This window comes from Pseudorasbora parva, chromosome 18, assembly GCF_024679245.1.
Source record: "Pseudorasbora parva isolate DD20220531a chromosome 18, ASM2467924v1, whole genome shotgun sequence".
NCBI classification, from domain to species: domain Eukaryota; kingdom Metazoa; phylum Chordata; class Actinopteri; order Cypriniformes; family Gobionidae; genus Pseudorasbora; species Pseudorasbora parva.
In genome coordinates this window covers 5,787,683-5,805,183 of record NC_090189.1, presented here as the reverse complement: position 1 = coordinate 5,805,183, position 17,501 = coordinate 5,787,683, and the positions used below count along the sequence as shown (strand labels likewise).

At 34.0% G+C, this 17,501-nt stretch overlaps 1 protein-coding gene across 2 annotated transcripts in view; it reads left to right on the top strand.

Moving 5' to 3' along the window:
* The first annotated feature begins 384 nt into the window (after positions 1–384).
* Positions 385–17,501, top strand: part of LOC137046476 (zinc finger and BTB domain-containing protein 7C) — a 35,193-nt gene continuing 18,076 nt past the window's right edge. The window contains exon 1 of one of the 2 annotated variants that reach the window (XM_067423721.1): positions 385–531. The gene's annotated coding sequence lies outside the window, so the exon portion shown is untranslated. Of the gene's footprint in view, positions 532–14,213; positions 14,354–17,501 lie in introns of those variants that run through there. The other variant, XM_067423720.1, reaches the window with a different exon arrangement.

The window sequence follows — 17,501 nt, the reverse complement described above, 5'->3', positions numbered from 1 at the left end:
TTATATATAAAATATGGTCCAGGAAAATACAATACATTGATACATTAAAAAAAATACATAATATTTGTGTGTGTGTGCGCGCGTGCGTTTATGAGATTATCAGAATGTAAACATGTCGATGAGCATGTCGGTATTAGTGCAAAGCACACTATCAGTGTCTGCAGGTACGCTGGGAGGGTTTGTGCGCGGGGTTGTGTGTGTGTGTGTGTGTGCGTGTGAGGTGCATGTCAGGTGGACACGTGCGGCCGGTTGCCAACATACTTTTGGTTTGGAGGGAGGGCTGGGTGGGTGTGAACTTTTGTTTAGTATCTCCCTCTCTCTCCGTCTCTCTTTCTCTCTCCCTGATTCACGACACACCTTCTGTGCAAAACGCAACTCCTCTGCTTATCGCTCTCCCCCTGTCGCTCTCTCTCTCTCTCTCTCTCTCTCGTCTGTGTTCACTTTCACATGTTTGAATCGGAGGATAGCAGTCTGTTTCCTGACACGCAGCGACTTCTCTCCAAGAAGCAACTCCACCAGCAACACCTAAAGGTCAGCAAACACTACTGTCTGTCTCTCTATCTTTCGCTCGAAGTTTGTTTCTGTCAGTGCCTGTGTAACTGCTCCATCACTGTCTGTGGTGAAATGTAAGGGCTTTGTGATGGCATTTGTTCTTGTGCATCTGTCATGTAAAGTGCATTAGTTTCTGCGGGACCCCCCCACCCCCTCGTTCTCACTGTCTGTTTAATTAGAAAGTCTAATACAGTAAAATGAGATGACAGGTCAGGGACGGGGGACTGATGCTATCTCAGCATCACTCAGTGTATCACTCCTGCAAGAGAACAAATCCGGCTGAGAAGAACATTAGCGATTACGCCACTTAAATGCAACTTAAATGCATGAGAACAAAATTAAAATAGGGGGAAAGTTTACATAATAAGTCAGAAAATATCTGCATCATTGAATAATTCTTAAAAAAGAAAAAAACATTTGATTATATTTTAGACTTTCGTTATATGTCACTTGAATAGCATAATATTACAACAACAAAAAAGTTTTTTTGTAAGCGTTTCATTCTTCAAGTTGGTAATGTAACGTCAATAAAAGTAAAAAAATAAAAGAAAAAGAAAATCTTTAAAGAAAATCATGGCTGTTTTGTGAGGGATATATTTTGTATATTTATAGGGAACAATATAATATGGTATATCGTACATCAATTATTATTAACTTTCATATTAGTTTTAGAATGAATTTCAACATTTGTAACAAACTGTAACAATGTAACTGCTTGACCTGCGAGAGATTGGGATGTCAACGTCTTCCACTATTTCAAATTTCTTTCATTTTATTCTTTAAATGATTAAAAAAACTCCAATAATTCAAATTTACATGAACACTCTAAAGAAAAAATCTTTAAATTTGAGATTATATTTTATATATATTTTTAAAAAAATTATATATATATATATATATATATATATATATATATATATATATATATATATATATATATATATATATATATATATATATATATATATATATATATATATATATATATATATATATATATATATATATATGATCAGCATGTTTCCAGTATGTGCTATGAAACTTTACTTCACATATAATGAAACCGTGAGCAGCACTGGCCATGTCTGAGACAGAATACAGGAAACATCATTCATCTGCTCTCTTTGTGAACATAAGCCGAGACTATCATGAATCTGGGGGCTTAAATGCTGAAGTATTCAAACATGTACATTCAGTGCACTCGGGTAAACTGTGTGAATACAGTCTCCACACACACACACACACACACACACACACAGAGAGAGAGAGAGAGAGAGAGAGAGAGAGAGGGGGAGCTTTGTTCGGTGTGGTCAGGGACACCGTATATCAGGTGAATGGGCAGATGACCGCCAGTCTCAATTATTCATTCATTTTAATTGTGGCGGTGACGGGTACCAGATTTCCTTTCAATGCCAAGCAGCTGCTTTCAGATCCATCACGGCGTGTTCGAGCAGCCCTGATTAACCCGACATTAACAGGCCGTGATTACATAAAAACTCCTGCGGTGGGAGTCCAAACCTCACCGTCACTCTCAACAGAGCGAGAGAAGAAACGCAGAGCAGCGCGAGGGAGTGGGGTTATGCCGGGATACGCACCACGCCTTTGTCTGCCGAGTCACTAGGACAAGGTTTATCAAAGTTGAACCTGATCCGAAGCAGTCTTTTGTTACACGGCAGATACTTTTACACTGGCGTGTTCTCAAACATTCGAGAGTGTGGTGCGCTCCACGCGGGAGGGTGTGGGAACGAGGTAACCAGAACAATGATCGGGATCTCAGCGCGGTTCTAGATCACTGCTGGGAACGCCGCTGTATGCCCTACACACACACACACACACACACAGCTCAGAGCAACACTGAGGCTTTGGAACATCAGTGTTGTGAAAGAAGCTGTTACCTTAACTACTTCACCTATTCTACCTATATATACTGTTATAGAAGTCAAAATAGTGTGAAGGATGTATATACACTAACATTTTAAAGTTTGGCGCCATAAAAACAGTAATATGAATTATTACCATTCAAAATGACTGTTTTCTAGGTGATTCTATAGTAAAGTGTAATGTATTCCTGTGCTCAAAGCTGAATGTTCAGCATCATTACTCCAGTCTTCAGTGATCCTTCAGAAATCATTCTGATATGAGGATTTGCTGCTCAAGAAACATTTATGATTATTATCAATTTTGAAAACAGTTGAGCTGTGGAATATTTATGTCGACACTGTTTGTTTCAGGATTCTTTGATGAATAGAACAGCATTTATTTGAAGTTTGTAAAATTATTCATGTATTTACTGTCACTTTTGGTCAGTTAATTAATCGTTTTTTACCACCATTTTCCATCAACTTTATGGTAATCAGTCAGTACGGCCAAACAATGGCTTGTTTATATAATTAATAATATTGAAGATGAATGTGGTCTGACTGGCTGTCTGGAATAGAGACCGCATCTGAACATAAATACTGATGAGGGATTGTGATGCGAGCAGAAATACATAATAATTTACATATAGTGCTGCTATTGGCTGGGACACATGCATTGCTACTTTCTGGGTCCAAATGATTTTTGTTTAATAATAAAGAAATAAGAGTATTTTTTACTAGTATATAAAATACTTTTATCTACACTGTGTAACTTTTTTAGTTTATTCTTAGCTAAAAACACTTCTTTTTAAAAATATATGTGCTCATTAATGTAATTTACTTCTTTCAAGTAATAAAGTATTCTCGTAAGTTTATAATATGCCATTGAAAATACATACGGGTGAGGGGTTCGAATGCCGGTCGCCATGTTGCCCCTCCATCTTGAAAGTACATTAGCCAAAGAGGGACATACCCGTAAATTCAAGCTTCGCCTTTCATGTTTTAACACTCGATGGCACCGTGTCGAATGTGAAGAGGGGGATTGCCATGTTAATCTTGGACTAAATCGGCCACCGTAGGAGTTAAAACGAAATCAGAATTGAGAGGAACAGAAACTAATATTCACTGGATGGTCATATACCTTTACACCGCTAGATGGGGGAAAATATCACACAGTGTAGCTTTAAAATTTGGATTTGACGAAGAAGTGAAAAATCATTAAAAATTACAGATGAGCAAGGTGGGATTTTAGAATAAAGATTATCTGCGAAATATGGCCTGAAATTTTACTTGTGCTTTTGCATTCTTTACATAACATTTAATTGTGTTACACAGCTCTCTGGAATACTTGATTCTGATTGGTCACACGTGACAATATGCGGTGTGTGACGCTAAATGTAATAATTTGCCATTGTCCCAGGCAACCAATGTCCTACATATATGTGATAGTTTCATTATTGCAAAAGAAATGAGTGAAATTATTTAGTCAGATCTATTCACAAAATCTATCGGTGTTAGTTTCATTATCACAAAATAAACTCCCTCAGCGCGAGACAAACCCCTCACATCGTCCTCTCAGGGGTCATTTTGTGATAATTACCAGCTAATTATTTCTTTTCATTTTGTTTGACTTCATTTTGTGGCTTGTTTTAACTTAATAAAGACCCCAGCCTCGTCTATGAATGCGAAGCTATCTAATAAAGCGTGAGTTTGCCCATTTCATAACCCAAAGAGAAAGTTAGGGGATTCACATCCTCAGTGTTTCTGATGACACTGCCGCCCAACAGCACACTCAAACTGAGAGTCAAATAGTGCCTTTCTATATGCCATTTTCTTTCCTCTCTCTTCATCTTCAAAAGAGCACTTGTGGTGATTTAGGTAACGCTTATCTGTCAAACTGTGAGGACTGCCCTGACCTTACCTTTACACACAGAGAGAAAGAGACAGTTAAACTCCCTGACGTGACAAATTTGTTTTCTGCTGCATAAAACGGTTCCAGTCAATGTGTTTTCTGAGTTCTGCTCTGATAAACCAGCTATTCAATGCCTTGCTCAGATTAATTCAATAGTTAAAATGGTTAATACAAGTAGCTAATGCCGATATCATAGCATGTTTATTTTAATAGCAATTCACCAGGTCACATGGTCATGTAATTTCACTATCACTATGGTCACGGTGAGCTGATATTAATAAACTCTGAGCACTGCAATGGCTGAGATTATATTATATTTCTAGAAGAATTCAACAAGTGTTTTTCTTTAGAAGCTCCTACACATCAAAGGGTCACGTGACTACTGACTAATCACCCATAACAAACAGGAAATTAACCACAAATTTAGGTCAAAGTCTCCAGAAAGGTAAAACAAATGATATGCCTATACAGCTAATCTGTTTAACCATCTGTGACGGTTCATGTGTCGGTCAAAAATAACAGATTTTCTTTATTTCAATTAAACGATTGTACCATATTTTAGTTTGATAATATTTTTTATTTAATATTTTGTATTGTATAAGTATTTTATGGTTCTAAACTATATTTATAAAGTAACTATAGTCCATTTTTGTTTATTTTTTGAGCATCAAAACTTAAACTTAAACCGTCCTAAATCTTGAATGCTTTGGAGCACAGACTGAAGTTTGGTAGTCCTCTTTTTAAAGACGACACTTGGCAGATTATTGTTGAAGTAAAAAAAGAGAACTTGGATATTATTTTAACATTCATTGTTATTAAAAAAAGCACAAATATAGCATTTATTATTATTATTATTTTCCAAAACACGTTTTACTTTAAAACTGAGAAATCTAAGCAAGTTGTGCTCCAAATTTTAAGTTGATATCTCAAAAAATGAGCTTCCAGTAAAAATGTGTTTGTGTGCAGTACCAAACGCTTCCACTCATTTCCAATGTGCTCATTTTTGATGGTGAACAATACAAGTGTTACTGGGGGGTTTTCAGGACCATTTAACTGTTTCAAATCATGTCCATTATTTATTTATTTTTTTGAAAGTGCCAAAACCTTTACCAAGTTTCCTAGTATTCCGATTAAGTAAAAAAAAAAAATATATTAAAATAAATTATTATTATCAAAAGTTATTTTTTTCAGTCAAAAAACAACCAAACAGCACCAGAGGGTTAATATAAACTAAACTGATTAACCCAAACACGATCAGCCTTATAGAATCAAAATATGATTTAGATAGACACTTTACTGTTCTATAACTAGACTTTACAATAATATAATCAGACTTTATTAAACTTATAATAACATTTTACTGTTCCATCACTATACCATATTATAAATATATTTTACTCTAACCGTACCAAAACTGATCATACATTACTATACAATAATCTGTTCTATTTATAATCTATAACTGGACGATACTGTAACAAACTATTATTGAATGGGCTATAACTAAACTTCACACTATACTATAACCAAACCTGATCAGACTATACTTATAATCTGTTTAATATCTAATCAAAAATATAGACTATACTATAACACACTTTTATTAGACTTACTAAACTTTACTATTCTATCACTATCACTAGACTAGCTATACTTTTCATAAACCAAACCAGATTAGACTATACTATACTATAATCTATCAGTTCTATATCCAGACTTACAAAAACAAAAATTCATGCACTGGGGCATGAATAATTAATACGGTTGATTTTACGGTTTTCCAGCTGTATAATTTGTATCACTTGCTTTTGTTGTTAGGCTTAGTAACAGACAATTGGAGTTCATTTTCTACTCGAAATGACACATTCATACTCAAAAACGATCCTTTGACTGTTACCGTCAGTGTATTGTGTACCAAGTATTGAGGTCTCTGTGTTCACTTCTGTGGATATGGTTTCTAAACAACATCACTGTATTTTCTTAGATGTTTCTAAGTAAAGCATACACTTTAGCGTGGTTTAACTCCGTGTTATATTGTTTGAGTAAAAAGTATTGCAAACTTCAACCAATTAGAAATTACTCAACCTTTTACTGGCCAAGCTAAAGTTACTTATTTTCTTTGATTGTTTTACTTTACATTACTTAGTTAAGTAGAGTTTACTTAATTCCATACATGAAATTGACTTTAAAAAATATGTGCAAAAACTTGCAAAAGAAAAATGAAGTACATTTTACTTATTGTTTTTTTTTTGTGTGTGTTTGTGTACTTCAGCTATACTTCTTCTTGTACTGTAACAGTTTAATTTCTCTCAGATGACATCTTTCTTCTGGTTTAAGGCCGATCTGTTGAGATTCAGTTTTGGGCTGTGTGTTTTTGACTGATTTCCTCCAGTCTTCTATGAAAAGTGAGTGTGATGTGAGAGCAGCTGATTGGGGAACATCTAAACTCCTGTAGGTGTTTCCTGTGTGAGAAGAGTCACTGTAACCAGTGGCAACTCCCAGACTCTCTCCTCTCTCTGTTGCTCTGGGTAAATTACAGAAGCCCAAACACACACACACACACACACACACAACACACACTATTATTGAGGGCAACGCACCACAACACTAATTTACATAGAGAGACCGAGCTCAGTTAACCACACACACACTGAGGGAAAGCGGGACGTTTTGTAATGTTGCTGTAAGATTTTGGTTTTGAAACTGGGTCCACCCACTGGTGTGAGAAAAGAGGAGAGGCACAGAGGAGGGGTGTACAGAGAGAAAGACAGCGATAGAAATGAGTGTGTGGGCTATCACTCACTCACTCAGTTTAAAATAAGGACACATTGATCCACCCACCCCACATAACACACACACAGACTGGAGCAGATACCTCAGCAGAAGAGTTTAGGCATCACAGCGGGCCGCTTTCGTGCCTGATGGGCTGACAGTCAGGCTGTAATGTGTGACTGCAGGAAGTACACATGATTGAGGAATTATCTCAGCATTTGGTAGCTGATGGTTATAGGAGTGTCTGGATATTGTTTATGATAAATGTCTTAAACAGATTTCCAGTGGCCGATAGGATCTTCAAAGCAGTGCGGCCATTATACTTTTAATATGCAGTCAAAAACAACATTTTACATAAGCTGAATTCCAAAATATAGGGAAATGTTTACCATGTATTGCCTAAAATAGAGTCTTGGCCTGCACATGATGGGTGACCCAAATTGCCGGTAATTCAGGCTTGGGTCATTTCCTGATCACATTCATTTCAGTCACTATTAATCAAATTATAAATGTATTAATACATTTATAAACTATAAAATATACAAAATATTAAATTAATGTTTATTATTAATAGCATAAATTAAATACAAACATTTTAAATAAAAAATATTTAATATATAAACATAAATGTAAATAAAACATTGAATATATATTTCATACGTTACAGGACTTTACGGGATTCAGGAATGCCCAATAGATATATTTATATACTTTTTATTTATTAAAAAAAAATTATACGTTAATTTTGGAACACACTTTGAGGGGAAATCTATGACCCAAATAATTAATATGTAAAAAATATTATTTTTCCTGATAATGGTCTTGTTGTCCAGCCAATCAAATGCTAAAATTATAATAAAAATATATATAATATAGCATACATTAAATAAATATATAATATAAATAAAATAATAAAAAAAATGTATTATCTATATATATATATATATATATATATATATATATATATATATATATATATATATATTTTTTTTTTTTTTTTTTTTTTTTTTTTTTCCATGTTTTTTATAATATTAATAATTAATAATAATAATACATTTTAATGTATGTGGATTTTGGAACACACTTATAACCAAATTAATTAATATGTGAAATTAAGCACAATTATTTGTCGGGTTAATTGTCCTGTTAAATATGTCAATTGTTCTGTTAATGGTTTATAAAATAAATAAATAAATGTTTTACTTTTTTATTTCGGCTCATCACTACATATAACATGTTTTTTGAGGCAGAAAGCTCAATCAGACTGCTGAACATCCAGTGCCGTTATATATATATATAGATTTCAATGAACTGTGTGCGTGAGAACATGCGTGTGATATGCACTTGCATTTTTTAGCATGAAGCGACATATGTGCATACAGTTTGTGACTGATCACTATAAAAGCTTGCATCTTGTGTGTGTCTGTGTGTGGCTAAGTGTGTGTGTGTGTGAGTGAGCTTTGACAGACATCTGTCTCCTGTGCCCTGCAGCCTGGTTGGTTTTAATTAGGTAGAGCCAGAGGGCCTGAGGGCAGACAGGGGCTAGTCATAATCACTCACACACACACACACACACACACACACACGGGCCAGCCTCCTCCTCACAATCCTCCACAAAAATGTCCTTTCAGAAGGAGCATCTCAAAAAACACAGAAAACACACACCCTCACACACTCCATCTGTCGCAAACACGTGTGAGATCTGTGTTTTACATGCATGATTAGTTTGATTAACAGCATATTACGGGACGTACATTTTGGTTCATTTGAGCTTGAGCGCTCGGGTATCTGCCTTCAAGTTTGTCGCAATGACCGGATTCACATATGAACACCAGCACAATGCCAACAGGATACTCTGGTTTCCTTTAAGCTACAACTTTCTGGGTTGAAGACGTGTCAATTACAGAACAATTGCTGAAGTTAATTGGTTTCAATCATGATCATGTGTCATTCCCATAGCTTAAACAGCAGAGCGTGAGCATGGTGTTAGCAATGCCTATGAATGCATCAACTAATAAAAACTATACCTTCAATACAATAGCAAAACACGTCTGCCAAAAGCAGAAATGTCAAAGTTTAAATGTACAATTTAGCTTGTATGCATTTCGATAGGCTTGCACAATGAAGCTATATTTCCCATCATGCTTTGGAAACAATACACTGATGAAGCAATTAAAACTTAAATCATTATCGATATGTGATTCACACCAACGCACACAGACTCACAAGTCTGACCAAGACAAAAACACAGATAAAAACTCTTATCAGCAGTATTTCCAAAAATGATCACGGTTTCTCTGTTGTCTGCATATGTGTGTGTGTGTGTGTGTGTGTGTGTGTGTGTGTGTGTGTGTGTGTGTGAGATCCCAGATAAGGCAGATGAAGCCGACCAAAAGACACAACACGTCCAGTAAAAACAGGAGCTGATGTGTGGAGGGGTTCACAGATGACCTTGTTGCATATTTTGAGCTCTCTGTATGTGTGTGTGAGTGTGTGTGTCGTCCTTGGACAACTGTTTCCCACCCTAGTTGGTGGGTTTGTCTGTAAGTGGGCAGTGATGACAAATTTTTCCCACAAGGCCACACCCTTGAGCGCCAAAGCCCCCACTCCCACAATACATCTGTGCACGGCGTCCCAAATTGTAAATCCAAAGGCTTAGGATATAAAACTGATGAATTTATGCATTAGACACATGCGCAACAGAAATGCTTGACTAGCAAACTAGAAGGAAAGAAAAGAAAGACCTTACCTGAAATGAGGCATCACAGGGTCACTGAACACAAAGGTTTGTATGAGACGGATGTCAGCCGCGCTTCTGAATGTGTCTCCGTCTGACTGCTGCTGTAAACACAGTAACACATTAGATCTCAGTGCACTCACTGATGCTCAACAGGGTGATTATAGTCAAAACTGAAACCATTTGTCACTTGAAATAAAAGTTAACTGAAGCAAAAAATACTTATAGTCTAACATTATATGGTCAAAAAAAATAATAATTACAACTATTGTAATATGTGAATGTACAGAATGTCACATAATAATCCCCAAAGAACCTTTCAGTCATCAGTTCTTAAAATAACTTTTTTTTCTTATTTTATATTTAAAAAAAGGTTATTTTTTGCAACGTAAAAGTTCCGTAGATGTCTTTTATGGAAATAAAAAAAACAAGTGTTAGGAATCCAATTTCCATTTAATGCGTCATTGTGTTATGATTTTCAAAATGTGTCAAGCACAATTCATAAAACACCACAAGACACCTGTTGCATTCTTAGTGTTGTCACAAAATGCTTTTCAGGATAAAAAAAGGAACTTTTATTTTGTAGTTCTTAACAAAACCACCAATGATATTGTACCAAAACCCTTCATCATGCGTAACATATATTTATACACATACATACATACATACATATACATATATACATATACATATACATATATATATATATATATATATATATATATATATATATATATATATATATATATATATATATATATATATATATATATATATATAATTTTTATTTTTTATTTTAGCTAGATGCCAAAAAAAGCTTCTCATTTTCATTTAGTGTAACATGATGTACTACAATAAGGAACATTTAAACAATAAAAAGGAATAAAAACTATAAACAAAAGTGTCTAAAACTTTAAAATAAAAATAGAAAACATAACTAATTCAATAATAATAACCTATAATAATCTCAATTACACAAAAATTACACTAATGCAAAAGCCTTTTCAAGAGGGTGGCAGAACACAACAAGAAAACAAAGTGTTACCAATGTGTCATTGCGTTATGATTTTTAAGATGTGTCGATCACAATTAATAACCCAACACAAGCACCTGTTGCATTCTCAGTGTTGTCACAAATTGAAAGAAAAACTTTTATTTTGAAGTTCTTTAGAAAACCACCAATGTGCAAAAGAACTTAGAATGACTTTAGAAGTGAATGTAACACTGAGAATACAACAGGTGCTCGTGTTGTGTTATGAATTGTGCTTGACACATTTTGAAAAATCGTAACAAAAACTAAAGTACTTTTTCTGCGAGTATAAAACACTGTCTAATAACAGGAATCTGTTTTAAGAGACGTATAGAATCACCTGTCTGAGGTTTCTATGACAACTAACTGAGAAAACCTTCAAATAATGTTGTGTGAGTGTGTGTTATAACGAAATGCTAGACACACATCTCCATAATTCATTTGTCCATCTCTTAAATGATCACATCTCGCATTCGTCGTGTTCTCAGCAGTATAAAGTCCATCTAAATATCATTCTTTACACTGGCTTAAACTGTGGTATAAACTGTGCATGTTAAAAAGCAGGTCATGATGAATCTGTCATAAATTACATAACTAGGTGGATTCTTGATGTCATTTAGGAAATCCTGTCCGTGTTAAAAGCGTCAAGTCATGATTTAAAGAGACAGACACGGCTGGAAAATGTCACGGTGCCAAAAAACACAAACTAGAGTGTCTGTAATAGTTTATGGCTTTTGAAACAATAGATGTGAAGGAAACACACACACACACACTCTCTCTCTCTCTATCTCTCTCTCTATACACAAAGACATGCTCTATTTCTGAAAACGTAACTGTGTGTGTCTGTATCACATATTGTACATATCAGAAGGCGAATTTCACATTGAGTTTAGCTTGAGTTCTATTTTTACTATTATCTTTGACAAGAGAGATCATATGTTATCAAATAAATGAGATCTCATTGACATCACATTAAAATACCAATATAAACTAAATGAAACATTGACCGAGTGTAAATCAGCTGTGAGTGTATTATCTGAGATTGGTCTTCTCATTATCCAGCTGTAAAAACAGATAATAAAGATAATAAACTCATCAGACAGGTAAATGCAGGATATATACAAACGTCTACATACCCAGAGGTACGTCTAATAATCTAAAGCATTCAGAAGCACAGAATCAGTTTTGTGACACAAAGTACTGCACTTCTGCACTTTTCCCTTTAATTACATCCGTCTTGTTCTTTTTAAGAATATACAAATATTTAGTTTTACCTAGACAAAATGACTATAAATGGGCTTTAATTAAGAGCTTTTATGAAATATAAATGCTATTTCACACATTTAACTATACTACTACTAATAAAATATGATTAATACAATTATTAATATATTATCAATTATGGAAACAATACAATTCATAGAAATCAAAAAAGCAAACCTACAGTGTGTGTGTGCGCGTGTGTATATTATATATTTGCAATATAAATTATATAAAGAATATGTATATTAAAAATATTGTTTAAAAAAATTTAAGAAAATATACATTATTAATATATATATATATATATATATATATATATATATATATATATATATATATATATATATATATATATAAAAAATTATAATAAGTATTTATAAAGATATTATATATACGTATATAATTAAAATTTTATCAAGTATTTATACTACACACACGCACACACACACATATACATACATACATACATACATACATACATACATACATACATACATACATACATACATACATACATACATACATACATACATATATATATATAATTTGTATATATCTACTCTGTAGAGAGAGAGACTACAGATAAATATGTAGAAAACCACTAAACAGTATTTTTTTGCCCTTTACCACATTACAGTAAAAGTGCTGTTTGGATGAATTAATGTATTCTTCACACAGCTGTGAGTATAAGTTTACACGTTAACTAACTGATTAGCCGTCTACCTCTGGTTTCAGTTTCAGTGAAGGGAAATTGAACAGCCCTGTTGAGGAACACACAGTCTGAGGTGCAATATGGGTCAAAACGCACACATAAACGCATAAAACAACCAACTTCTAATTAACTAGAGTCGTAATGTCTCAATTCTGCCATTATATTAAGTGTCATTTAATTAAACTCACACACATGCAAAATATGAGCAGCAAATCTGACCCGTGCACCACATAGGAAACAATGGCAAACCTTGCAGAAACAGGAGACTAGCTCTTCTTTTGCTGCATTAAATGCCTGTTATGATTGTGCACAGCAGTATCGCAGTTATATTTAAGGCTTTTTTTGTATTTTTCATTGATTAGGTTTAGTTTTTAACAATGTATACAGTTTTAGATTTTAGTTGAAGTTTATTTAGTTGTAGGTATTTTAGTTCTTAACTTAAACTAAAATAAGAAATGTTGCATTGGCAATTAGCTTTTTGCAAATATTTTATTCAGAAATAAATAAATGGTTATATGGTTTTAGTTCATGACAATAGGTGCACAGTTAGTAATTTTTCCTGCATGTGTACAATATTTGCCAAAATGTGCAGTATACATAGAGTATCTGAACAATTGAGCTCTGGTTGTATACTATATCCCACAATGCATTGCGCTCTGTGTGTATACTACATTTCGACACATGTAACATGAAACATTAATTACAATCTCTTTCGTGTCTCATTATTACTCAAGTTGATTGCCAAATGATTTAGTAAAATACAATTTATCTAAAATTTTATCTAAGACTACACTTGGACACCACTAGCCGAATCAAATCCATTTAGGTCATGTGACAAATGTAAACAAATAAAAAATAAAAGACCATTTACAATGCATGTTGTCCAGTATTTACGGAGTAGTAAGCAAGAAGTTTGCTATTGTGAACTTCAGGATGTCTACCTTCGTCTAATTCATCTTCTGAAGTCAGCGCACATGCATATATAGAACTGGTACTTTTCTCTCTCTCTTCCTTCATTTGTGCCCAAGTTTGAGTTGCAAATCCTTCACGAATAAAACTAAAAATTCATTTTGTCTGACCCCAAATCAGAGGGTTTGTGCACCATGGGCTTTATTACATACTGAGCTTAAACTGTGTTGTGGAGGAGGATGGGTATTATTATCCTGAGCTTCCCACCCAGCTATAAAAACTACATCGCCGCTCTAGAGTAGATCCACCTCCTCTCTCTCTCTCTCTCTCTCTCTCTCTCTCTCTCTCCCTCTCTCCCTCTCTCCTCCTTCCTGTCAGCGTCCACACAAACCTCTCAGTCTGTCCGCGTGTGCCGTTGTTTTGGGCTTGTAGTGTGATGCTCGTCTGTGCTTTTTTGTGAATGGAGAGGAGACGCTCGAGCAGACAGGATGGACAGACGTCTTTGCGTCCCTCAGAGACGGAGATGAGACCGGCTCGGATCTGAGACGACACTTAGCCCTGGAATAAAATCACACATAGACTTAGACACACCTGAGGATCTGCACGGGTGAGTGCGCTACTGCTAACCTGATTTCAAGAGTTGAGCATGTGGGAAAGTCTGTCCCAGTGTGTGTTTGAGTCAGAATTCACACAATATTTGACAAGTGCGTTCGTACAAGCTGTTTATGTTTGTTTGCATGTGTCCTTCGGGTATGTTTGTGTGCATCTCAGGTATAGAACAGCATGTCTGTGGGCAGTCATTTGATGACTCACGTAATTGTTTGGGCCATTCTTTAGATGTCGTCTCCAGAAAATGAGCGTTGTGGAGTTTTGGCCGCGCTGTAAACGCAAACTAACACAAACAAGTAATGACACAGCAAATCGACAATTACACCAGACACCGCTGACTCTGATGTGTGTGACAGCAGCATGGCAAAGTCCTCAGTGATCGCAACAGGTTAAAATGACTACGTCTTTTACTTTGTTCACACTTTAAGACAACGAGCACTCATTTCTCATGATCTTTTAAATGTGGCCCACTGATCAACCCACGTTATTCATGTTCATCGTTACAAACTATTTTCATATCATCATTAAATATGCAGTTCTGGAAAAAGTTTAAGAAGGTTTTAATGTTTATGAAAGTAGTCTCTTAAATCTCACCAAGGCTGATAAAAAAATACAGTAAACATATTAATACTGTGAAATACCATTACAATTTAAATTTAAAAAATATAATGTATTCCTGTGATCAAAGCTGAGTTTTCAGCATCATTACTCCAGTCTTCAGTGTCACATGATCTTTCAGAAATCATTCTGATATGAGGATTTGCTGCTCAAGAAACATTTATGATTATTTTCCATGTTTAAAATAGTTAAAATAGTATTTTTATGAAAATTATTGATTTTTTCTTTGATTAATAGAAAGTTCAAAAATGTGCTATTACTGAATAAATGTATTTTTTTTTTCTTTTTTACTTAACCCAAACTTTTGAATGGCAATGTATCATGATTTCCACACCAACAAAAAAAGAACAAAAAAAATAATCATGTGACACTGAAGACTGGCGTAATGATGATGAAAATTTAGCTTTGATCACAGGAATAAATTACATTTTAAAATATATTAAAATATAAAACTGTTATTTTAAAATGTTAATAATATTTCACAATATTACAGTTTTTATTGTATTTAACTAAACAAATAAATGCTGCTTTGGTGAGCAGAGGAGACTTCTTTCAAAAACTTTAATGTTTCCAAACTTTTGACCAGCACTGTTTCATCACATTTTATATGAAATTATAAATTTTTGGCATAAATAAATAAATATGAAGCAAAACATTTTAACTGTGACTTGCTTAAAATCTGTAAATAAAAAATAAATTAAATGTATATTTTATATATATATATATATATATATATATATATATATATATATATATATATATATATATATATATATATATATATATATATATATATAAAATAAAAAATACATTTAAATAAATGTATATATTAATATATATTATATAATATATAACCGGCGGTGTATGAATGGGTAAATGTGAGGCAATATGTAAAGTGCTTTGGATGGTAGGGTCTGTTAAAAGCGTTATATAAATGCAGTCCATTTACCATTTACTATATACACACACACACACACGTCATTCATATAATGCAATTTATAAATTATACTTTCTGCAAAGGCAAAATCAAATATGAAACATTTGGAGTTGGAAGTAAAAAAAAAGAAAAGAAAAAAAGAAAGAAAAAAAATGACGTCACAATGCAACAATCAGATGTGTATCAGATTTGTTTCCACATAAAAGTTGCCCAGATCAGATTCGAAAATGTCAGACTGGAAATCGATTTGTTTTTTACCATTATCATCCAATAAAGGAAATCTAAGCTTTATATACTTTATACACAAAATGTCATTAGAATTACTAAAGTTTGGACAATCATTTGAATATCCTTGTTTTGAAGGTATTGAAAGGGTGTCATGAAGATGACGCGTGCGTGTGTGTGTGTGTGTGTGTGTGTGTGTGTGTGTGTGTGTGATTGAAGAGGGCTGAACACAGATTAAAAGCAGAGTAAATTACTGTTTGTAGCAGGTGAAGTGTGTGATGCAGGTGTCTGTATGGTCTTGCTTCATATATTTAGCAAACAGACGAATTACAGCAGACATTACACAATCACTGTGCGTAATCTTAAATCTCTTAAAGTGTCATTTATGTGTGTTCTCATCTGTCGGCTGGTGAAATCAGTCTATGGGTGAAAAGCAGTTCGTACATTTACAGCAGAATGTTACACAAACTCAGAGAGGGCCAAAAAACACGAGGCCAAACCTACACACCACACTTTATTGTTTTCTTGAACTTTGTTGAACAAGGTCTCGGCTTAAGTCTGTGGTCTGTCGCCAATTTGTATTAGGGTGGGAAAAAAAGTTCTATGAGATGTATGTGATTTTATATTATTTATTTATATATATATATATATATATATATATATATATATATATACACACACACATATATACATGTATGTAAATTACATATAAAACAATTAGTTGATTTTAAATCATTTAATAAATTGAGGCATGTAAAGAAATCAGAAATAGTTTTTTATATTGATTTTTACAGTATTTTTTTATTATTTTAAATAAATGCCATGATGAGAGATGTTTTGAAAGACATGGGTTTTTTTCCGTTTTTGTGTGTGTGTTTTTGTGACATATCAGGACTAAAATGTGTATAATGACATGTGTATGACATATGTATTACAGAAAAGGGTGAAATATGAGGACATTACCCCATGTCCCCACTTTTAAAAATGCTTATAAATCATACAGGATGAATTTTTTTGAAAAAGTAAAAATGCAGAATGTTTCCTGTCATGGGTAGGTTTAGGGGCAGGGGCAGTGTGTGTGTGTGTGTGTGTGTGTGTGTGTGTGTAATGGGTAGGTTTAGGGGCAGGGGTAGTGTAGGGGGATAGACAATACAGTTTGTACAGTATAAAAACCATTACGCCTATGGAATGTCCCCACAATTCACAAAAACAAACGTGTGTGTGTGTGTGTGTGTGTGTGTGTGTGTGTGTGTGTGTGTGTGTGTGTGTGTGTGTGTGTGTGTGTGTGTGTGTGTGTAAATAAATACAGACATTTCACATGATCACATGATGAAGCTGCTTTTAAATGATCTGTATCTGTAATTGC